This window comes from Corythoichthys intestinalis, chromosome 16 (genome assembly GCF_030265065.1).
Source record: "Corythoichthys intestinalis isolate RoL2023-P3 chromosome 16, ASM3026506v1, whole genome shotgun sequence".
Classification (NCBI taxonomy): Eukaryota; Metazoa; Chordata; class Actinopteri; order Syngnathiformes; family Syngnathidae; genus Corythoichthys; species Corythoichthys intestinalis.
The window spans coordinates 40557494-40584041 of NC_080410.1; the positions used below are offsets into that span (position 1 = coordinate 40557494).

Consider the following 26548-nt stretch of genomic DNA (forward strand, 5'->3'; position numbering starts at 1 on the left):
GGCACTTTAAATTGAAAGCTGGTAAATAAATTTAACGAGAAACGGTTAATTTGTATTCCATGCATTGATTCAAAATTTCCAAATTATATAACAGTCCGCTTGGGTGAATTTGTCATCATTTATCGTTATCGAGGTAAATCTGCTCAATTTATCGTGATACGTACTTAAGGCCATATCACCCAACACTAGTGAATAGAGGCGTGCGAAATTTCCGATTCTTAGATTATTAGCTATTTGACCGTGGAAGATTCGCTAACGATTCACATACATCCAAATTCCGATTATTTACTATATATATATATATATATATATATATATATATATATATATATATATAAAACAACTTTAGTAAGGGGGGAGTGTAAATAAATCATAGAATTAAGATTTGTTATCAATGAAAAAATTTAAAGTGTTCGTTGGCTGTCACTGAGTAGCATTTGCGATCGTTACACAAAGCTAACTAAATTACCCCCAAGAACGGTCAGAGACATAGGACAACCAGAGGATATATAAGAAAGACAGGGCTGATGGTAAAGGATAGCTTGTTGAAACAGGAGAATGTAACTGTCAGTCGCGTCGATAAAAAAGCTAAGGCTATGCTTAGGTCGGCTCGTTTTTTTTTGGCTTTTTAAGCCTTTGACACTCAAGCCATCTCTTTAACTGAACATTTTTATGTTCTTCCACATATTTGCCAGTGAATTTGGCACCAGGCACATCATTTTCGGAGAGAATTGGTAGGTTTAGCTCTGTAAACATCGCCTTCGTACACGATTTCCATTCATTTCCTATTAGGGACAAACAGTGGCTTGTCCCTACTTAGCAACAGTAGCTAATGTCATGAATATTAATGAGCGGAAGTGACGCGTTGCTTGCGGTACGCCATAGACTAACTTACATAGCAAAAGTCCGCTAGCTTAAATGCTATAAAATGCTTACCTTTTTTTTTTACAATGCTCTTAACAAATGGTTCGAACACATATTACCACAAAAAAAAAAAAGGCTGAATATACCTGTAAACTAAATTATGACTGCATTAAAACAACATGGCTCAAACAAAAACGTCACTTATGTTGGTCTTAACAGGGAGCAGCTGGATTCAGCCGTGTGAAATAAGTTATGTCATATTCACTGTTGCCACTAGAGGGCAGTGTATACACCCAAATCAGTAAAACTAAATGCATACACTTTCAAAACAAACCATTGCAACTCCACTTTAATTAAACGAATACTCGAAACAGCATAATTTAATTTGAATCTTTTTTCTTGAGTTAATCGATTAATCATTGCAGCACTACTCCCATGTGGCATATTAAAACTGTTCAGACCTTAAGGACACTCAGATTCTCTTGGTGTCTCAGCAGCTGAACCAGATAGGTTTAATAATTAATCATAATTTTTAAAAAAACAACAACTGGGTGTTCCGATCATGTTTTTTTGCTCCCGATCCGATCCCGATCGTTTTAGTTTGAGTATCTGCTGATCCCGATATTTCCCGATCCGATTGCTTTTTTTTGCTCCCGATTCAATTCCAATCATTCCCGATAATTTTTCCCGATCATATACATTTTAGCAATGTATTAAGAAAAAAATGAATAAAACTCGGACGAATATATGCATTCAACATACAGTACATAAGTACTGTATTTGTTTATTATGACAATCCTCAAGATGGCATTTACATTATTAACATTCTTTCTGTGAGAGGGATCCGCCGATAGAAAGACTTGTGACTTTGTATATTGTGACTAAATATTGCCATCTAGTGTATTTGTTGAACTTTCAGTAAATGATACTGCAGCCATTCAACCCAAATGCATGATGGGAAGTGAAACCATGACTGTGCGTAGTGCTACCAATGGATATATCTTCTCTGCGTTGGGAAACAACATAAGGTGTTAAGAAAAAGATCAATTGCTACCTTGCTTCCCCACATTGCTTCCCATTATATTTCTAATGGTAGGGAGAGGGATTGTAAGGCTTTAGCCAATTAAAAAAAGGCTCCAAAGGTTGCCAAAATTCACTCTACTCATTTTACGCTGCCTTTTATCTCTCTAAATGAGTAAACCAGCGCCATTACAGATTGAGCGCGACAATGCGTGAGTGGGTCGTACAACGCACGCATTAATTGCGGTAAATATTTTAACGTGATACATTTTTTAAAAATTAATTACAGCCGTTATTGAGATAAATTTGATAACCCTACCTTAAGCCTAAACTAAAGACTCTGGATGAGTGTAACATATTATGTTTGTAACGTTAAATACAATTAGAAAACGATTTAATTTAAAAAGTATACTGTATATATATTAAAATAAGGCATGGCCAATATTTTTTTGCCGATTCCGATACTTTGAACATGACGTGATCGGACCCGATCGATCGGGACGCCGATCGATCGAGACATCTCTAACAACAACCACCAAACAAACAATATTTTCATCTTTTTTCCGCACTCTTTCCTCCCTGCTTATGTTTATTGCAGTGAAATTAATCCACTTGGATTAATGCAAAACCACAAGGCAAAAATTTCATGACGCTGATACATCTCATTAATCAGATACATTTTGAGGAATGTTTCGCCTTAGTCAAGACTTTACACTGCTTCCTCTGATCACTTCAGACAATTTAATTCTGCTGCATTTAGTTTGATCGACGCAAGGTATTTCATCCCTGGTCACAGGTCCTTGCCTTTAATGTAGTTACATTTCCCCGCAGTCGCTCGCAGCTCGATAAAAAGAAAAGACACGGAAAATAAGTGCCGTATGTTTGGAGAGCAGTAAAAAACAAGCCGCAGAGAAGCCAGGTGGAGCCGCAGACTGTTGTCCTCATCCATCAGAACCTTGTTGGTCCTGCCCGCAAAAACAATGGATAAATCTGAACAGAAGTCATTCCTAACAATGTCCTGTCAATGGCAAAACACTGTCGCAGGACAGTGAAGGCTATTCCAAAGTCATCTTCTAATCAAACCAAAGTGCTCATCATTTTCCACAATCATCAGACCGGATTGGTCATGTCCAATCAGATCTCTCTATATACTACCAGCAATTTGACACCTAAGTAATTAGTTCTATGTCAAGTTGTGATACTTGAAAGGAATAAAAGTAGAGAAAGGATTAAGGTGCTAGGGTTTGGCAATCCCATGTCGTTAACTAAGTATATCTACGAGGACACTGCGTACAAACTAACCTTGGTTTGTCTTGGCAAATTGCAATGAAGGTCAAGTAAAAATAGCTTGCCTCCTTGCTAAATAGCCAAGATATAATGATTTAATTGTTATTTAGTCCTGTAAATCCGTGATCCTCAGTCAGGGTGCCAGTACACAGTTGAGTGAGAAGTAATCAGGTATGCTGTAGGTGTTAAATCTGTAAACAACCAAATAGATGGGGTATAGCGGGACAAACAAGACACGGTACAGGTTTGGTACATCAGGAAACATCAGTCACAGCATTGCAAAGTTGAAGCTTGTTATTTTGGCTAAGACTATAAAGCAGATGTTATCAAAGTGCAAAATAAATAGTAGAAAACATCTAACAACACACCTTTTTGTAGGGTTCGACTAAGGTAACAGTTAAAGTCAGGTAGCACTTGATAGCTTGGTAACTTTTTTCTAAAAATAAAATACTACCATTTTCAATTTTGGATTACACAGTTAACTATAAACTAGGGTTGTTCCGATCATGTTTTTTTTTTATCCCGATCCGATCCCGATCGTTTTAGTTTGAGTATCTGCCGATCCAGATTGCTTTTTTTTTTTTTTTTGCTCCCAATTCAATGCCAATCATTCCCGATAATTTTTCCCGTTCATATACATTTTGGCAATGCATTAAGAAAAAAAATGAATAAAACTCGGACGAATATATACATTCAACATACAGTACATACAGTACATAAGTACTGTATTTGTTTATTATGACAATAAATCCTCAAGATGGCATTTACATTATTAAAATTCTTTCTGTGAGAGGGATCCACGGATAGAAAGACTTGTGACTTTGTATATTGTGACTAAATATTGCCATCTCGTGTATTTGTTGAGCTTTCAGTAAATGGTACTGCAGCCATGCCCAAATGCATGAAGGGAAGTGGAACCATGACTGTGCGTAGTGCTACTAATTGATATTGGGAAATAAAACAAGGTGTTAAGAAAAAGATCAATTGCTGCCTTGCTTCCCCACATTGCTTCCCATGATATTTCTAATCGTAGGGAGAGGGATTGTAAGGCTTTAGCCAATTAAAAAAATGCCCCAAAGGCTGCCAAAATTCACTCTAGTCATTTTACGCTGCCTTTTATCTCTCTATATAGGTAAAACGGCGCCATTACAGAGTGAGCGCGACAATGCGTGAGTGGATCGTGCAGCGTTAATTATTTTATGTTAATTAATTGCGTTAAATATTTTAACGTGATACATTTTTAAAATAATTACCGCCGTTATCGGGATAAATTTGATAACCCTACCTTAAGCCTAAACTAAAGACTCTGGATGAGTGTAACATATTATGTCTGTAACGTTAAATACAATTAGAAAACGATTTAATTAAAAAATATATACATATGAAAAAAAGGCATGGCCGATATTTTTTTGCCGATTCCGATACTTTGAAAATGACGTGATCGGACCAGATTGATCAGGACCGATCGATCGGGACATCTCTACTATAAACTATTACCAGTGATCATACACTCCCACTTCAGATATATTTTTATATTAGCTACAATCAGTGCTTGATTTGTAAATCATAAGGTGCCAGAACACAAAGTACAGTGTATCACAAAAGTGAGTACATCCCTCGCATTTCTGCAGATATTTAAGTATATGTTTTCATGGGACAACACTGACAAAATGACACTTTGATACAATGAAAAGTAGTCTGTGTGCAGCTAATATAATAGAGTTAATGTATTTTCCCCTCAAAATAACTCAAAATAGTCTAACCCCCTGGCAACAAAAGTTAGTACACCCATGGAAACTACGTATATCCCTAAATGTCCAAATTGAGTACTGCTTGTCATTTTCCCCTCCAAAATGTCATACGACTCGTTACAGGAGTGTTGTCAGCATTGCTGCAGAGATTGAAAAGCTGGGGGGTCAGCCTGTTAGTGCTCAGACCATACGCCGCACTCTACATCAAATTAAGTGTGTATGGCTTTCACCCCAGGAGGAAGCCTTATCTGAAGACGGTACACAAGAAAGCCCGCAAACAGTTTGCTGAAGACATGTCAACAAAGCACATGGATTACTGGAACCATGTCCTATGGTCTGATGAGACGGGCGGGCTCTGTCAAACTGTCATTTTGTCAGTGTTGTCCCATGAAAAGATATACTTAAATATCTGCAGAAATGCGGATCACTCTCACTTTTGTGATACACTGTACGTATGACAGCGTAGGGATGACAAGACGGGCACAGGTCCCGGAACAATGGTGCTAAAAACAACACGCAAATGCCCACTTGCCATGTTGTGGGACTTACCAGCCTCAATTTCAGATAATATCCATGGTATAAATGTTATGACAATAATTTACAATTATTTAGGCTATACTCTACACAGCACGGGCAATTGCCCACATAACCACAGGTGGGACTTACAGTACACAGTCAGCAAGTACGCTTACCATATTTAGTTGTTCAAAAAAGTTGTCCTGATGTCGCGGTTTCCACCTTTTGCTCCGGCTGCTCTACCGGGCTAGCTGATGCCAGGGTACTGGCTAACTGCTGGCACTGTAGCTGGCCCCCACTCCGGGTGGCGCTGAACCTGACCAGCTGTTGCCACGGTGGCTAGCTGTCCGTAAACCTGACTAGCTGCTGCGGCGCTAGCCTCCTGCTGCACCCGGTCCAGCCCGTTAGCATGATCGCTTCAGTTGCCCACATGGTCGGTTGTTGCTTTTCTGAGTAGTTCTGAACCATCTTCCATCTTCTTGAAAAAAGACAGTAAATGCAACTGTCTTTTTGGCAAGTTGAAATCCGTTTAATCCTGGCTGCTTGCTCCCCAGATGCCCCAAATTTCCAAAGGTTTTTTTTTTTTTTTTTCCATGTCATGTCATAGGCGTGATTTGTTGGTCCAGCTTTTCAGCGGATCAACAAATCTCCGACTATTTCAAAATACGTAAAATTTTTATAAACAACATGCAATTCTTAGGATTTGTTCTGTAAATGAATTAATGCATATTATTATTTTAAAAAGGCGGCACGGTGGCTGAGTGGTTAGCACGTCTGCCTCACAGTTCTGAGATCAAGGGTTCAATCTCGGGCTTCGGCCTTCCTTTTGGAGTTTGCATGTTCTCCCTGTGCCTGCGTGGGTTTCCTCCGGGAACTCCGGTTTCCTCCCACATCCCAAATGCATGCATGGTAGGCTGATTGAACACTCTAAATTCTCCGTAGGTATGAGTGTGTGCGTGAGTGGTTGTATGTCTCCTTGTGCCCTGCGATTGGCTGGCAACCAGTTCAGGGTGTCCCCTGCCTACTGGCCGTAGTTAGCTGGGATAGGCTCCAGCACCTCCGCGACCCTCGTGAGGAAAAGCGGCATGGAAAATGAATGAATGACTGAATTATTTTAAAAACGTTTTTATATTATGATTATTTTCTATACACGAGAGGTGCCGGATCTGCCCAAATAGGTCCCGGAACACAGGGAGGCCAAAATCAAGAGGTGACGGATCCTATTCCGGCAGTATCCGGCACAAATTAACCCCTGGCTACAATAAAATAAAAGGTGCGCATAGTTCCAAAACTGAAAAAGCATCATCTACTGTAAGGCTAGAGCAAAATAAACATTTCCAGATCGGAAAATATATATTTCTTAAAAATACACTTCAAAAATTGTTAAAAACTGCATTTGATAATTACATAACCTCTACCGCCCCCTGGATTGGAGGAGGACTACCTTTGACATGGATATACAGTATATATACAGTATACTGTATATTTTTTAAACTCAAACGTATTCGCCGTCTGACTACGTGCACAGAGCCATGATGCCCGTACCGTGACAAATACAAATACTCTCTCACTCAAATGCACTCTGACCAAATAATGTTGCACATTTCAGCAGGGAGTGATTCTTTTGCGGTGAGCTGTCAAAAATAATATCGACGAAGCACGTCCACCTTTGAACGAACTCCAGAAATACACTCAGGACACTGTGAGCTCTCCTCGGCAAGTGTTTGACCTTTATCTAACTTTGGATAAGCAACCTGCGCGTCAAATCTGCACCGCACTTTTGTTTCAGGCACCAGTGCAAAAGTTTTTCGCGCAAATTTTACAGCGCTTGATATGGGATGCCGCTGCAGCTGGAGAATATTGCTGGCATATCTCCGTGCAGGTTCCATTAGATTAAATTGAAATTCAGGTAAAGAGCTCATTTTGCGCATGAAGCCGGTGATAGATGCAGTGACGCGTGGATCGAAGCTCTCTCCAATTCTCATCACCATCATCGTCTGATATGATTATCCTATATGTAATCACAGTTATTGGGTTAGAACTAGATTGAAGTCCTATGGCAGGGAGACAGTCCCGGTATTGAGCTAACCTTTAATCACGGTACTAGACAGCGTGCGATGCTCTTAAGCCAGTCTTTCCATAAAAATATAAAAAAATCATCGTTTACTACTCACCACTATGATGAACAAATCATCACATTCTGTGTCTGATATTGAAAAAGGATTTGTTGTGTTTTTCTGACAAATCCTAACCCTGGGACGTCATTTCTGGCATTATATCCCTCCTGGTATACAAGATGAGATTCACCTCCAATCTGGAACGTACAACGCTCAATAGGTTAACCCAGGGTCGGAAACGTTTTTGACCGAGAGAGACTAATCATATTTTAAAATTTGATTCCACGAGAGCCATACAGTGTGTGTGCGTGTGTGTTTATGTATTAGAGATATCCCCGATCCAATCACATGATCGGAAATCAGACCGATCGGGCCATTTTTTAGAGGATCGGAATCGGGTAAGAAGGTTCTGGTTTTTAATTTTAAAAAATATATATCTTATTGTGCTGGCTAGAGTCACCAGTGTTAAGCGCCAATTGACATTTTACAGTATGTTACTGCCACGTTGTGGTCATAATAGTTCATTGCATCCATCGTGTGACGCAGTTTGGAAAACAGGCTCATTCACTTGCACAGTACACAGCCTGTCGGTCGCATTAATGCTGTTGAGTGCTTTTCTGTTACAGTTCTGCCTTGGAAACTATATATAAGTTTTTTACATTTATACCAACCTGTTAATATGCAGTATATATGTGTTAAGCTACTTTATATGAACGAAATGTGTTCATTTGTGACACAAGAAAGCCCGCCCGTCTCATCAGACCATAGGACATGGTTCCAGTAATCCATGTGCTTTGTTGACATGTCTTCAGCAAACTGTTTGCGGGCTTTCTTGTGTACCGTCTTCAGAAGAGGCTTCCTCCTGGGGTGACAGCCATGCACACCAATGGCGTACCGCACGCAGGCTATTTTTAGATCGTGACGTCGCATCATAAAGCGGAAGTAAAGCCGAAGTGGGACATTATAGACCCGCCCTCGCATAGACTCAACGTAATTTGTGCTACTTTTCGCGGTAATCTTTCAAAAACGAACTTGCCGATCACGCATTATTTTTTTGGGGAACTTGTAGAAACACTCTAGACATTACGACACATGAAGGATGTTTTCTTCATACGTTTCCGGAAACCAAAAACTCGGGAGGAAAAAATGTGAAGACTGAATCAACTTGCGCGGACTTTTAACGCGAGCTCAGTGAATCCATTCACATTCCATATGCATAAAACATTATGTTGGGTTGGCATGGTCTTTCAGAGGACAAAGAGGTAAGCCATTTTTATATTTTTAACTTATATTTTTAGCGTAACGCTGTGCTGTACTGCTTCTGTCTGACAATGAATGACCTGAAAAGAATTACAATGGTATCTGACTCACAAGTGTAATCAGTTGATTGCAGTCGGGTGCTGCTTGTTTTAGCACAAACTTCATTGGTTAAACTGTCTGTGCTCGATTGGTAGGAACAAAAACCAGGACCCACAGCGGCCCTTGCGGACAGGTTTTGACACCCATGGTTTATGTTATATATATATAAAAAAAAACAACTTCAGTAAGGGGGAAATGTAAATAAATTATAGAATTAAGATGTGTTATCAATGGAAAAATTAAAAGTGTTCGTTGGCTGTCACTGAGTAGCATTTGCAATCGCTACACAAAGCTAACTAAATTACCCCCAAGAACGGTATGAGATGTAGGACAACCAGAGGATATATAAGAAAGACAGGGCTGATGGTAAACGATAGCTTGTTGAAATAGGAGAATGTCATTGTCAGTCGCGTCGATTAAAAAGCTAAAGCTATGCTTAGGTCGGCTCAATTTTTTTTGTCTTTTTCAGCCTTCGACACTCAAGCCATCTCTTTAACTGAACATTTTTATGTTCTTCCACATCTTTGCCAGTGAATTTGGCACCAGGCACATCATTTTTGGAGAGAATTGGTAGGTTTAGCCCTGTAAACATCTCCTTCGTACACGATTTCCATTCATTTCCTATTAGGGACAAACGGTGGCTTGTCCCTACTTAGCAACAGTAGCTAATCTCATGAATATTAATGAGCGGAAGTGACGTGTTGCTTGCGGTACGCCATTTAATGTAGAGTGCGGCGTATGGTCTGAGCACTAACAGGCTGACCCCCCCACCTCTTCAATCTCTGCAGCAATGCTGACAGCACTCCTGTAACGAGTCACATGACATTTTGGAGGGAAAATGAGAAGCAGTACTCAATTTGGACATTTAGGGATGTACGTAGTTTGTAAGGTGTGTACTCACTTTTGTTGCCGGGGGTTTAGATATTGATGGCTATATTTTGAGTTATTTTGAGGGGAAATTAAATTAACTATTATATAAGCTGCACACAGACTACTTTTTATTGTGTCAAAGTGCCATTTTGTCAGTGTTGTTCCATGAAAAGATATACTTAAATATCTGCAGAAATGCGAGGGGCGTACTCACTGTTGTGATAAACTGTATGTCAAGTGAGCTGGCCGGTTCCATATTTAAAAATACAGGTCAGCGCAGAGCCAGATGCACTCATCAAAAGAGCCAGATGTGGCTCGTGAGACATAGGTTACCGACCCTGGTCTAACCCCCCAAAAAATGGCCGAAATCATGAACATCTTGTACTTTAATTGATACAATTTCTTATTAACGTTAAACGGTCTGTGTTTATACTTTGTAGAATCAGTACAAAGTGTGTTGGCGAGTTGGTGCCATCATATTAGAGACAATATGTACTTGCCAACGAATTTAACAAAGATAAACATGACAAACATGACATGGTCCAGAACACGAAGCTGCAATTCTGTTGACCAATCAGCAGACAAGCCAAAAAATAAAAAGAAAACATTGCTGCAAGGCCTGATATCAGATCCTACTATATGCCTCTATTTCTGAAACCGGCCGTTAAGGGCAACCCATGCGTCCTTATGACCTGATTCATTCTGTCAGTCCCCTTACTAAGCATCCAAGTATGCTCTTGAAATGATGACTGTGCACAAACCGGCTCCAGCCCATTAGATGAGGTCATGAGTATGAAGTATGAGTCTATCCACTCCCGCACAAGGGGAAGCAGTACGGAAGATACGACCTCAGATGGGGAAAGACGATAACCGTGAGATCTTTATTGATCGTTTATTCCTAATGGAGTGAGCCCCGATTGCATCACTTCTTCCATCTCTTTGGAGCTGGACAGCTGTGAGAATTCTGCCTTTATTCAGGAGGAAAAATAGAACTGCTTTTTTAGATATTCTGAGGGCATCGCTAAATTAGTAGTTTGCCCGCGTGCGGGGATGTGCTAGTAAACGCTCGCCTCAAGCCAGACTGGAGTCGCCCTTGCAGCTGTCCACTGTTGGCATTACATAACGGGGCCGCATGGCAGCCGACGCCGCAGCCTCTCCACAGCGACGGCAAAGTCAGACGTACGCTCTACACCCCAACTCTCCACTATGATTTGCATTACAGGTTAATGAGGTAATGGTTTATTTGCGTCACTCTTGCCGAAAACGTGAAGGCTTCGATTCACGCGAACGGGCACTCAAACAAGCCAGAAAACGTGTTTTTTTTTTTTTAAACGTTTATTTGTACTGTATATTAAGTGCACTTAAGAGTTGTTATTATTCACCGCCAGTCGTGCATTTTGGTGAAGTCATGCTCGCATTGACGTAATGTAGCAGATCTAGAGGTAGGAACCTCTGGGTAACTCACAATACCATACGCTGTACAATGGTCACGATAACGATGATCTCACGATATGGCGATACAACACTTATATTATGCAGTACAACTAATGAACAGAAAAACAAGCTCTTTTCTTCTTTCTGCTGTGAATTGGAATGAGTTTATCACTAGGGGTGCACGATATCCATTTTTTGAAACCGATATCGATAACTTCCTGCTCCTCAAAGCCGATACCGATATCGATAACCAATAATAAATATATAATTTTTTTAATGTATATTCACCCGAGTTTTTGAACACCTAGAGGTTTAAAAAATAATAATAATGGTGGATTCAACATAGATTTGTCTTTGATCTCACCAGAATTTTCATAATGACATGAACATTATTATAATGAACAAAACAAAGACAGGAACAGTCTTGACTTCAAATAAAGTGCCAATATTTATTTTTTCAACTCTGGGAGCTACCTTTCATATCCTGAAATTTCTTTCTTAACAAGAGGTAATATATTCCCGTTGAGGTGTGTCTTAACCTTAAAATTTTGTATGTAGAGGTACCACTGTATTATGAACAGCGTTGGGCACGTTACTTTAAAAAGTAATTAGTTATCGTTACTCACTACTTCTTCCAAAAAGTAACTGAGTTAGTAACTGAATTACTCTATCGTAAAAGTAACTAGTTACCAGGGAAAGTAATTATTTCCGTTACTTTAAAAATAAGTTGTTGTACGTCAAAGAATTTGAAATTTTCTGAGCAGTATTTGAGTCAGTTGAATAGTGAAGACCACCAGCAACAGATTTATCCTACACTTGAAGTGCAACAAAAATAAACAGTAAACAATATAATAAAATAACAATCAGCGGTAAACAATATAAAGTGAGTTTAATCAATTAAATCTAACTCTCACAACCTGAGACAACTGGTCGAGTAGACATAGCCTACTGTACTTCAAGTATTTTGACTTGAAATAGTGTTTATATCTCCACCTCGTAGAGGACAAATTTTCCTCTGAATGCCCTGCCATCATATCCCTCTGCATCTGTTTTGCGTGTGTGTGTTTGCCGAACACGCTTTTCCGGTTTGTGTGTGAAAACACCGGCTCTGATTGTCTTACCATGACACATGACTCTAAACCTCAGCCAATCACAATCACTTCCATCGCCTCTATCCAGGTGGTGTATTCAGATAGCCTCGTCCCCCTACTCCTCCCGTCACCCTCAAAGCGTCTGCCGTCCTCAAGATGGAAGCAGCATTCTTGCTGGCTGACAGTGGGGGATGGAAACGAGGCTAGCATTCAGGTGCAGCAAAAACAGAAACATTAGCAAGCTTTGGAAAGCATTGTCTAATTGAATGAACAGAGACAAACAGCCTGGAGTCATAAGAAGTACGTGCTGTAATATTGTGATACAGAATTATCCGAGGCACCCTAAAGTGCACACGGCGCCAATATTGTTTTGCTCACATGATGCAGGAGTGAGTTAGAGACACGGCCTGCCGAGAGCCGTACGTTTGTGTTAATGTTGAAGTTATATGTGCTATTAAAGAAACAGAGTGCCAGCATGTCCTGTGTGGTATATCTTTGCTTTATAAGCACAAAACAAAACACGTACGCTATTCTCGAACCTGAACGCACCCCAAGTCTTGGATGACAAATAAACAGAGCAGAGTAGACTCGCTACGGCTGGTAGTTTCTTCATTTTATTCAGAGTAAGTAACGCACCGCATTTGACCGTCAGTAACGGTAACGGTGTTTTAACGGCAGAAAAATAATAATAATTAGTTAGATTACCCCTTTACTGAAAAAAATAACGCTGTTATGTAATGGCGTTATTTATAACGGCGTTATTCCCAACACTGATTATGAATACATATTCTCAAGCAGAGCTATTCAAGTCATTCGGTGAAAATTCTTGTAGTTTTAATTAGAGGTGCACGATAATTATCGGTCCGATAATTATCAGTCCAATAATAGGAATTATGACGTCATCCCAATAAATCCGATAGACCCTACCCACCGACGTCACAAAATCACGTGCTCGCTGTATGGTTCCGCCCCCTTGTCCGTCATTTTGTGTCTGTATTATCAATGGTCTCAATTGATCGAGCAATTTATAATGCATTTCATGGAAGACCCTGTGCTTTCGGATGCCGTAACCTCACTTGATGCGTTGCATAAAAGGCGTTATGTGGAAAAGCTTCAGTTTATCCATTCGCCAGATCCATATTTGATGCCTAAATCGATGTTTTTCGACCCGCTGTCTCCGCCGTATTTGCCTGACATCTGCTAGCTACCCTGATATGTACAACTATCTTGTCCACACAAAATCAGCCTATTCTTGGAGGCTTATAAATACTTCGTTGCTGGTTGGGTGAAACAGGTCCTCGTCCACGAAAATTCGGCAGGAATCTATCTTGTGCTTGGAAAGGTGAGTTACGAAATTTTCAATTCAAAATCTTTTGTTATTGCTAACATCCACTGTCAAGTCTAATGTATTTCATGTCGTTTGTCAATGGAGTTAGGGCTTTTAATGTTTATATGGTTTAGCGATAGCACTCTCACTACATACATACGTGTATGTTGTCGACGATTAGCCTAGCAATGATCTTAATTGTGGTTGTCAGCCCAAAACCCTCTAAATATATATTAAATGCATCTTACCAGATATAAAATGACTACTACATAATCTGTGGTAATCGTTTGGAGCCCAGTTTTCTCGTCGAATTGCAGCAGCCCATCTCGCTCTCTTTTCTCCGGGTCTCTTGGAATCCGGTAGAACTTCAGGTCTCTCCGTCTTCTCCGTCTATCTTCTCTGTTATTGCAACCGACCGCCACACACACCTTCACCATTTTGATTATTAATGTTAACGAGCAGAAAAACACGTCGTAAATAGGATGAATGTACGTAGCCGTAACAGGTAAACATGATGTGTTGACGGACAAATGGGCGGCACCAGTCAGGAGGAAGGAGTTGTGACGTCACGTGGGTAGGGTCTATAACATAATATATTATCGGTCCTATTAATAATATTTTTGGCACGGTGTCGGATAGGGATTTGTGCGTTTGTTTCCACTCCTGTTTTTCCAGTATGCAAAGTTTTGTTACTGTCTTTTTTTTTATTATAATAATCTTCATGTCATCATGAAAATTCTGGTTTGGTCAAAGGCAAATTTAAGCTGAATCAACCACTAGTATTTTTTACCTCCAGGTGTTCAAAAACTCAGGTGAATATGCATTGAAAAATTATATATACAGTCCTGCCTAAAACTTTTGCACAGTACTGTATATATATTTTTTAAATTATTAAATTTATTAGGATCATGGAAGCTTCCACTTGGGGAAAATATATACATACAGTATATCCTGTATATACATAATATAAAAAAAAATACAGTACTGTGCAAAAGTTTTAGGCAGGTGTCCTGCCTAAAACTTTTGCACAGTACTGTATATATATATATATATTATCGGTTATCGTATCGGTATCGGCCCTGAGGAGCAGGAAGTTATCGATATCGGTATCGGTTTCAAAAAATGGATATCGTGCCCCCCTAGTTTTAATATAGCAATATATTGCAAACAACCAAAAGTCACAAGGTCAGTTTTTTTCAAATATTGTTCAGCCCTAGTGGCAACCTGTTGGTTTCTTTGGGTTTTTTTGTTTTTTTTTGTTTTGTTTTTTTAAAACATTGACACTTTTTAAAAATGACATTTCAATTCTTGGCGGGAACATATCGATAAACTTTTGGGCTACAAAGTATCGTGATTTACGTACCACCTTTTTGATAATTTGCCACCCCTCTTATTCAATCTGTGCATTTATTTACACTGCACTGCCCCTTGAACCATGCATTGTAAATCCCGCCTTAAACATCAAGTTCTAAAGGTTACCTCTGCATATTTTATTAGAAGAGGTAACCGTAGTGTGTAAGAAGAGCAATTTGCCCTTGAATCCTTAATAGTGTTCACTTTCAGTATGCAGAGCCTGATTTAGAGTTGTATCGGCAAGATCCAAATGTTTTCACGGCCATTGGAAAGACGAAAAAAAAAGGAAGTTTCCGCGAGGAATCCCGTAAGGAGATTCCAGTAAGTTGCCAATATTCAAGCAGCGGCACATTGTGCAAGCCGAGGTTTTTGCCCAAACATGTTTGTTTCAGTGCTCAAGCGCCGTCGCCACGGGAATCCAATTACGGGTCTATCAAAGAACTAAGAGTCAAGCGCTACTGAACGTCTGATCAAACTGCACACATACAGGCAGTACTCCATTGTAGAATACAAGAACGGCATTGTACGTACTTTTAGGGGTATGCTAGTTTGTCCCTGTGGGGCACAAGGATTCTAATGCACTCCCTTCCCTGTACCCCGAAAAAGGTACAAAGATTTACCTTGGCATGCCCCAAAGTAAACTATAAAACCCTATAAAAATACTGCGACTTCCAGCAAAAATATTCAGAACCTCTCAATATTCTCACAAAAAGTTGCTTCCTCCAATTTACCTTGGCTTATGTGAAAAAGATCATTACATAAACAAAGTAATGCATATGCTCGTCTATGAATAGCAATCACTTAAGCAACAGCACATTAAGAGGAAAACACAGTACTAATGAAGAAGCTCTCAGCACATAAAGCTTTATTGGACTAAACTTTTTAATGATCTGAAATTGTAATGTCCAATAATACTTGGCTTTAACTCTTTACTGCAAATTATCCACTATGATCACTTAGTATAACGCAGTATCTTAAGAGTACATTTAAATTGCATACTGCAAAGTTTCAAGTAAGAGATATACAGTCCCTGACAAAAGTCTTGTCGCTTATCCATTTTGTAGAAACAATTGCTAATAAACTGACTTTTAATTATTCAATTGGTTTCAGGAATGGCTCATATGAAAGCTAAGACCCTCCCAAATGATGTTGAATGTACAAAATCTTTTTTCAGTGAAACATATTTCATCATTTAATGAAGACATGAAGGTCAAATTTTGGCAAGACAAAACTTTTGTCGCCTACAGAAAGTAGTGTGAAAATTGAACAAAAAATGTACTTCAAATACAAAAATATGTTACATAACATAAGTGAATTAAGTAGTGGTTCAGTGATATCCAAATTTAATATTTTGTATGACTTTCATGGGCTTGAAGGACTGCATCCATGCGGTTCGGCAAGGATTCATACAATTTATTGATGAATTCAACAGGAATATCATAGAACGCAGTCTTGCATGCCACCCAGAGTTCATCAACATTCTTGGGTTTCGTCTTCCATGCTTCTTCTTTCATCATGTTCATGTCTGGTGACTAGGCTGGCCAGTCCTGGAGGATCTTGATCTTCTTTGCCTAGAGGAACTTTGAGGTAGAGATTGAAGTATGCGATGAGGCACCTTCCTGCTGCAGAATTTGTCCCTTTTTATGGTTAGGAATGTAAGAGGCAGCTAAGATTTGTTGATATTTCAGACTATTTATGTTGCCTTCCACCCTGCAGATCTCTCGCACACTGCATACTGGATGTAACCCCAGACCATGATTTTGCCACCATCAAACTTCACTGTTCGAGTGAATTTCAGATCCATGTGGGCTCCAGTAAGTCTCCTACAATATTTGCGGTGACTGTGGTGTAATTCAATGGAAGATTCATTTTAAAAAAATCCACCTTTTGCCACAAAACAGTGAAGTTTGGTGGGGTTTTTTCACACTTCACACTGCTTTCTGTAGGCGACAAAACTTTTGTCTTGCCAAAATTTGACTTTTATGTCTTCATTAAATGATAAATCTTTTTCAGTGAAACAAATATATTTTTGTACATTCAACATTATTTGGGAAGGTCTTAGCTTTCATATGAGCCATTTCTGAAACCAATTGAATAATTAAAAGTCAGGTTATTAGCAATTGTTTCTACAAAACGGATATGCGACAAGACTTTTGTCAGCGACTGTACAGTGATCCCTCAATTATCGCTGTTAATGGGGATATGTGAATTGGGATGAGTTTACAACTAGTAGACGTCCAATCTGTTTCAAGTGGGCGGGTGGCATTCGCTGCCATCTAGTGCTGCAACACTTAATCGATTAACTCGAGTAATTCGATTAGAAAAAAGCTTCGAATCAACTTTTGCTGCTTCAAAGATTCTTTTAATTAGAGTCCCGTTGTAATGGTTTGTTTTGATAGTGTTTGCATTTAGTTTTATTGATTTGGGTGGATATGCTGCCCTCTAGTGGCAACAATGAATATGACCTCACTAACATGGCTGGATGTAGCTGCTCCCTGTTAAGACCAACTAAGGTTGTACTGTAAGTTGTTGTTTGAGCTAATATGATTGCTTATGTATTCATAATTTAATTTTGTAGGAATACAGTATGTGTTTGAACAATTGATTAAGAGCCCGGAAAAAAAAAATGAAAAAGAATTAGCATTTTATAGCATTTAAGCTAGCGGAGTTTTGCTGTGTATGTTAGCCAATTGTTCATTTGATGTACTTCCATCCTCATTTATTTTTTATACCGTTTGAGGCTAAGCTCAGGTATTTACCGTAATTTCCCGAATATAAGGCGCACCCGTGTATAATGCGCACCCCATATTTACTTGTAAAATCTAGGGAAAAATATTGTACCCGTTTATAACGCGCACCCTAATTTTAGCACCAATAAATAGAAGAATACAAGAAAACAGAGCTCGTGTACAGATACAGAAATGTCATTTTACTGACTGGTGAAACACAGCACAAGCATAGCATATTGGTAGTTCAAAACATTACCATAAACTGACAATATTTACGGTAATAATACGATTTGACATCTTCTCCAGCTTACCAGAATGTAGGAGAAAACAAAACAGATGTGACTTTTCTTTTAAAGGCTGCTGTATAACTTGCTCGTTTCATCATGATGAATAAATGTTTCTTCCATGGATTGATACGGTAAAATGAAAGTGAGAACGTAAATCCGTGAGAGCTCATCGCTATGACCAAGACAGTAATAGGAACTATTGTTATTTGGGATTGAGTTTCCTGAGGGACAGTTATAGTTGACGGACACAGGAAGTCTGTGTGCTTACATTATGGTCAGAGTTGCGGAGCTGCAATAAACGTTGACTCAAATGAGTTCAAGAAACTAAATTCCGTGCTTTATGAAGAGTAAAAAAAGCAGAATTTAACACAGACGAAATCATTCGGCCGATTAGAGTGAAGTATTACCGAAACAAAATGGTGACGTCACGTACCGTAATGGTTGGCTACGGGTCGCCGCATACGTTTCTTCAACACAACGTGGCCGTGTCAATAAAAAAAAAATCGGTTTATATATATATGTAATATATATATATATATTTCTGTCTCCATCCATGTTCCCGTTTATAATGCGCACCATGATTTTACAAGTTGATTTTGGGGAAAAAAAGTGTGCGTTATATTCGGGAAATTACGGTAATTTTTAAATGAATTTATTCCTCTTGTGAAATGAAAGTGCAATTCTGCGTAGTTTGAAAAAACACTTGGCAATTTTATTTTTTATTCGCATTTAATGTATTTTTGAAAGTGAAATTCTAGCAAGCCTTAGTTTTACATCTTCTAAACTTTAGTCCGCAACGCATTAAATTTTCCTAATCCAATGACTCGATTATTCATACTAATTGATAGATTGATCAATTACTTAAATAATCGATAGCTGCAGCCCTACTGCCATCACTCCCAGTTCAAATGGATTGGGCGTCTATGGCCGTCTGTGGCAGACAATACCAAGCAGTGAGTTAATTTTGGGGCATTTCACGTCATTTCCTATTAATTTTAGGTCACTTCCTTTTTATTTTGGGGGACTTTGAGAGTCACTTCCTATTAATTTTGGGACATTTACAGGTCACTCCCTGTTGATTTTTGGATACTGAAAAGGAAGCGACACAAGAATGTCCCCAAATGAATTGTAGGAAGTGACTCCAAATCAACAGGAAGTGACCTGTAAATGCCCACAAGATTGGCTGTGAATGCTCTGGTTTCTGTGTCGTCCAATCCAGACAAAATCAAATCAGTCAATCAGTCACAGACAACCAGTGAGCTAATGTAGCTGCTATTCTAATGGAAGATTTTTTTCTTTTTAAACAGTGACACCCTTTTAAAAGGATAAATCGATTACCTTCTGCTATGGCAGCATATAGACATATTGCTCTAACAAACACAACAGTTCTTTTGGCTTAAAATACAGCAGTTATTTTATAAAGGATTGCAAGAGCAGAAACTGCTTTTTCAGTCTTGTCTGTGTTTTCCGCCTTATTTATTTTTCATGGTCTAAAACTTTTGAAGTTTATAGACGAAAACATTTTGAGAATTGTGGACTAGACGGAATTTGTTTCGAAGTTTTCGTTGACTAAATCTAGACCAAGAGGAACACATTTTGAAATGACTAAAATAAGACTAAGACTAAAAAGTAAAGTTGCACCGATACCGATACCAGTATCGGCAGGGGGCACCGATCCGGCCCGAATTGGTGGTATCGGTATCGACGAGTACCAACATTTTGGGCGCCGATACCATCTACTGTCTTCCCCACGTGAACTAACTTCCCAAATCCCGATGCATGACATCTGTATGTTTTTGTCTCGAATTTACCAAACGAAAATATCATCTTCGTCTTCAATATTCAGGATGTCCACTACAATGCATATCCGCGATGTTACGCTGCTTTTCTAACATGGCATTCACAAACGATTAGCATGCGTAAGCTAACGCCCGCTGTTCGAGCGCCTATGGGATCAGAAAGGTTAAGACCGTGAGAGACTAAGCATACTCATGGTTTCATGATGAACAATGAGTGGCAAATTAAGAGCGCCGTACTTCAAACTCGTCCTGTTTATGAAAGTCGATTCTCATATGCTGGTGCTGTGTAGTAATGAGCAGAAGTGACTTCTGTGGGCAGAAAACACTCAAGCGGCGCAGCGTGCACACTAGATATCATCAGATAGCAACCTAGATGTCCTATGTTAGATCCCATGCTAACTCTCGCGCGCACACACTAGATATCATCAAATAGCAACCTAGATGTGCTACATTAGATCCCATGCCATTAGCTGCATGAGCCCAGAGCGACGCCATATTGTCCATTGATGAATTAGAAACCGCTATGACTGAATGGAAGTTAAGCAGGCCAAATCAATCCATACCAGTGACTATAAATAATGCTGCAAATGCTGTTCATTCAGCACATGTTACAGATGGACTCGGACCACAAATAGGATGTTTTGCTTATATGGTAAATATAGCTGCTAAGAGAGCTGCAGCAATCAACAGTGTGCCCCACTTTACAAACAGTAAAGATTGTTCTCACCGCTTATATACAAAATTTCTTCAGATCAGTAAGAAGTGGGCACATAAATATTATGCACTAAAATGCTTGTTTATATGATGGCACTGTTATTTTGGCTTGTTACCAAAAAAATAATAAAAATAATAATAACAGTTGTATTTTCTGTTTCAGAGCATTAAATGTATTGAATTGTATCGAAAATCGTACCGAACCGTGACTTAACTGTATCGTTGCATCCCTTATACACACACACACATATATATATATATATATATATATATATATATATATTTTTTTTTTTTTTTTTTTTCGCAAACAGTGGTATCGGAATGGTATCGGTATCGGCCAATACTGCACAGCCAGGTATCTGTATCGGTATCGGGCCCAAAAAATGGTATCGGTGCAACACTACTAAAAAGTATTTTCGTCCAAAAGGCTAAGACGAAAATTAAAATGGCTGCCAAAAACAACACTGACGGTAATTTATAAAAACAAAAGAGAAGTGCTGAAAAGAAATGTCACTGCACCTTTATGCTATAGTTATCGGTAGGGTTGTTGCGATCATGTTTTTTTGCTCCCGATCCGATCCCGATCGTTTTAGTTTGAGTATCTGCCGATCCCGATATTTCCCGATCCGATTGCTTTTTTTTTTTGCTCCAAATTCAATTCCAATCATTCCCGATAATTTTTCCCGATCATATACATTTTGGCAATGCATTAAGAAAAAAATGAATAAAACTCGGACGAATATATACATTCAACATACAGTACATAAGTACTGTATTTGTTTATTATGACAATAAACCCTCAAGATGGCATTTACATTATTAACATTCTTTCTGCGAGAGGGATCCACGGATAGAAAGACTTGAAATTCTTAAAGGATAAATGTGACTTTGTATATTGTGACTAAATATTGACATCTAGTGTATTTGTTGAGCTTTCAGTAAATGATATTGTAGCCATTTAACTATTCTGCCCAAATGCATGATGGGAAGTGCAACCATGAGTGTGCGTATTGGCACCAATTGATATATCTTCTCTGCATTGGGAAATAACATATGGTGTAGAGCAGCGGTCTCAAACCGACTCCACAAAGGGCTGCAGTGGGTCCTGGTTTTTGTTCCAACAGATCCAGCACAAACAGTTCAACCAATGAGGTTTCTACTAACATAAGCAGCACCTGATTGCAATCAACTGATTACACTTGTAAGAAACCAGATTGGTGAAAAGGTATTTGTCTCGTTTGGTTGGAATGAAATCCAGTACCCCCTGCGGCCCTTTGAGGACCGGTTTGAGACCACTGGTGTAGAGAATAAGATCAACTACAACCTTTCTTCCCCACATTGCTTACCTACGATATTTCTAATTGTTGAGAGAGGGATTTTCAGGCTTTAGCCAATTAAAAAAAGGCTCCAAAGACTGCCAAAATTCACTGTAGTCATTTTACGCTGCTTTTTAGTTTTATATGTAGGTAAATCGGCGCCATTATAGACTGAACGCGACAATGCGTGAGTGGGTTGTGCAGCGCATGCATTAATTGCGTTTAATATTTTGACGTGATTAATTTTAAAAAAATTAATCACCGCCTTTAACGCGATGAATTTGATAGCCCTACTTTAAGCCGAAAAACTAAAGACTCTGGATGAGTGTAAGACATTTTGTCTGTAACGTTAAATACAATTAGAAAACGATTTAATTAAAAAAATAAATATATATATTAAAAAAGGCATGTCCGATATTTTTTTGCCGATTCCGATACTTTGAAAATGACGTGATCGGGCCGATCGATTGGGACATCTTTAGTTATCGGAATTACTCTTATAGCTATATTACAATAAGATACTGGGTATGTTTCCAGTTCATTGTTTTAACACCATATAACGTTAGCATACCGTACACTTATTCAGCCTGTTGTATATTTTTTTGATTACCTTTCAAGATGTCTATTCCTGGTGTTGGATTTTATCAAATAAATTTCCCTCAAAAATGCGACATATACTCCAGTGCGACTTATAGTCTGGAAAAACACGGTAAACAAAAAGCTAATATACTTCAAGGCAGGGGTGCCCAAGTCTAGTCCTCGAGAGCCCCTATTTAGCTTGTTTTCCATTTCTCCCTCCTCCAACACACCTGACTCAAATAATCAGGATATTATCAGGCTCCTGCAGAGCTTGCTGATGAGCTAATCATTTGATTCAGGTGTTTTCAAGGAGGGAGACATGGAAAACAAGCTGGATAGGGGCTCTCGAGGACCGGACTTGGGCACTCCTGCTTCAAGCAATTGAAGAAATTCACAAACGGACATCTAAAATGATACAGTAATCCCTTGACTTACCTCTTGTTTCTTTCATGACCTTGCTTGTAACCGAGTTTACTCATATCAGATCAATTCTTCCGAATGACATTATTTAATGAATACGTTACAGACCACCTTAAATTACAATAGCATTACTTTCACGTTTTTTACTAAGGCTCTCAAAATGGGTCCGCTTAGAGGACATCGCACATAATTGGTTTTATTTCACCTTTTGTGATTAATTTTACGCTTCTGTTCATATTATGGGATAACGTGAAAGTTTGTGGTGGACAGAATTTTCATTTAAAGCCAACACTAGGTAACTTTTCAACCTTGATAAAATATTTTCATATTAACATTGTTTTTGTTTTTGTATTGTTTTTGGCAGCTATTTCAATTTTTGCCTTAGTCTTAGTCTTTTGGACAAAAACACTTATTAGTCTAAGTCATATTTAGTATTCAAAACGTGTTCGTCTTTGTCTAGTTTTAGTCAACGAAAACTCAGACAAATTTCATCTAGTTTTAGTCGACAATTCTCAATTTGTTTTTTGTCTATAAACTTCAAAAGTTTCAGTCCATAAATAAATAAAAGGTTTCCAACAATTTCGAATGAACATGACAGACGAGCACAACACTACTGAATCAAGGACATTACCAGTTTCATGATGATAATACACACTCAGCAGTAAAACAGCAAATTATTTGCAATTAATTAAACTCACCTGGACACCACTAACTGTATGTGAAATGTTTTCCAAGAATTTAAGAAGACACCGAGTCACCACGCTAAATGCTAATGCTAACGCTATGCTAACGCAAACTCTATGCTAAAGCTACAAGTAAGTTTAGTGTGTAATGATCATTCAGCACAGACCTTCAAAGGCTAAAGCATCATGGCATAGCCAAAATAAGAAAACAAAACTTACCAAGCAGCACCTGACACGTTTCACAAAATGAGCCTGGGATGGGCACAGGCTAGCATGTGTGTTGTAGGCGCAGCACGTCACATGAGTGACACGACCAAACACTGCTAAAAGCATTCTAACTACACACAAAATAAGAAAATATCCCACATTGTGAATTTATGACGGAAACTATAGCAAATTTTCATCTCGTTCTCGTGTCGTCAGATGAAAACTGGCATCCAACTCGTCATGTTTTAGTCTCCCAAGACACATATTCAGCGCGTCATCGTGATGAAATATTTTCGTTATCGTCATCGTTGAGGAAAACAACACTGATTTGTGATAATATGTCGACTGACAACTGGTTGAAACACTCATATCGTATGAGGGTCTGTATCGCTTTCAACGGCACTAATTAACTTTGAGGAGGGTGGTAGGAATCCTGCCACACAAAAAAATACTACAAATGTGCACACTGCTTTACGGCATGTAGTATGTCACTTTCCCCAATTCAATTATAAAGACAGAAGTGATGCGAACGCTTTTGCACGAATTCTGCAAAGATGGCAGAGCAACAAAATAGACAAAAAGTTTTGTCTGAGGATGGGGAAAAAAAGGAAGGCTACCAGGGTATACAGAATAAACATTGGCCCGGCTTTCACTCGCTGTCATGACGCCCCACCCCCGCCAGACCCGGCTGCAGAAAGAAATTACGGGGGGGGCATTACATTTTTTGGGGGGGGGGGGGGCACACTTTTTCAACGTAAATTTAGCCTGAACAGCGGCGTTTTTGCCCGTTATATTTTCTGATGATGGTGTCAGTCAGTGAAACTGCAGGAGGTGGCAGCGCTATCTCTTCATGTTGACTTTCAGCCATGTCTTTGTCATGGCTTGAGTACGTCGTACGTCTTTAGTGTCTTGAAAAAAACACGGATGTCCATTCCAATTTGAATTAGCAACGGAGGAGCCGCTCAATTGCCATTTCTGTAACCGAAGCAATCCCTATCCAGTCGCAGTACCCAATGGCCGACTACTCAGCCCTTATCTGTGATTGGCTAGAAATTACCTTCATTCGCTGCTCAGATTGGTTGAATTGAATGACGACAGATCAAGATAGGATGAATAGAGCAGTGTTTTTCAACCTTTTCTGAGTCACGGGACGTTTTTACATTGGAAAAAAATCTCGCGGCACACCACACCAAAATGTTCCTTAATTACTTTCTGTACAGTATATTTAATTATAAAATAATTTCTCAGTATTTATACTTACTCAGTGTGAAACTTGAGCTTGTTAAGATGTATATATATATATATAACATATTTTTGGACCCGCTGTCTTCGCCGTCTCTGCCTGACATCTGCTACCCTGATATCTACAACTATCTTGTCCACAGAAACTCAGCCTATTCTCACAAAAGTTTGAAAAACTTTAAGAGCAGCACTCTAAGCAACATTACCGCGTGTGACCCTTTACTTCTAATTTTCTAAAATGGCGACAATCAATAAAAAAAAGTTGACTGCGATGGCCGACGCTTCAAGGATAGGTAGATATTGGACTATTTCTTCAATAAAATACGCAACAACTGTTTCTGCCTCATTTGCAAAGAGACAGTCGCTGTTTTCAAAGAGTTCGGTGTGAGGCGATATTACCAAACAAGACACGCTGACATGTATGACAAGATTAAACGGAAAAAACGCAGCGAGAAATTAAAGCAACTTGAAGTTAGTTTAATTTCACAGCAGCAGTATTTCACAAGAGCCCGAGGGTCGAAAGAGAACGCCACAAAGGCGAGATTGTTGAAATCACGAATTAAAAAAATAATAATAATAAAGCAAATGTGACACACAGAAGGGCTTGCTAAAATTTGTTTAAATATATTGTTCTACGTAAATTAGCCAAGGTGGCTGATGGCGTGGCTCAGTGGTAGAGTAGTTGTCCCCCAACCCAGAGGTTGTGGGTTCGATTCTGTACCCTGATGAACTCGCCTAAGTATCCTTGAGCAAGATACTGAACCCCACATTGCTCCTGGTGCTGCGTCACCAGTAGGTAGATGACGATGTAGTGTAAAGCGCTTTGAGCGCCTTAAGGTGGAAAAGCGCTATACAAGTATAACACTAGAGGTGTGCAAAATTTCCGATTCTTAGATTATTCGCGATTCGGCCGTGGAAGATTGGAGAACGATTCACAAGCATCCAAATTCCGATTATTGAAATATGCCAAGTAAAGAGGAAGTACAACACACTCAGCGCGCCGTGCGCTCTTCGGTACGCAATGAGGAAGAACGGAGCGAGAGTAGCTAAACATCATGCTTCTCATTATCCGGCCCCTCGGGTAATGCCAATGCTCAACTCACGGCTCTAGCTCAACTCATGCCACGAGATAAAAAAACACAACAACATACCTGACTGCTGCCGAAAAGCTGCTACAAGTACATCCACATAATGGATAATAGATATCATTTATATAGGACTAGATGCACCATTGATTCGGTAGCGTTGCAGCACATCTACAAAAAGCTAGATGCGTGCGTTAGTAAACGGCCGCCATCTTAAAGCAGTACACTTCCCTGCAAGGCTGTTGTAGCGAACCTTCCAAGCAAACCTAATTACCTTTTTATCTAAAATACTCCTAAATCGGTAAAATATTGACTTGAATCTATCTTTAAAATAGTTTTAAAAGTTTCACATGCCGAAAGTAGACAAAAGGGAAATTATGGAATAACAGGAGCAATTTTAACAACTTTAACGGTTGATTGACAACATTAAATTAATTGAATGTAGTTTAAAGCTGCTGATACAGAATGGGGACTGGAGTTTTTTTATTTACTGTTATT

The 26548-nt window shown here is 39.1% G+C and overlaps 1 protein-coding gene across 1 annotated transcript in view; it reads right to left on the bottom strand.

Moving 5' to 3' along the window:
- plcl5 (phospholipase C like 5) overlaps nucleotides 1-26548 on the bottom strand; it is a 197626-nt gene that overhangs the window by 167722 nt on the left and 3356 nt on the right. The gene's annotated exons all lie outside the window — the stretch shown is intronic.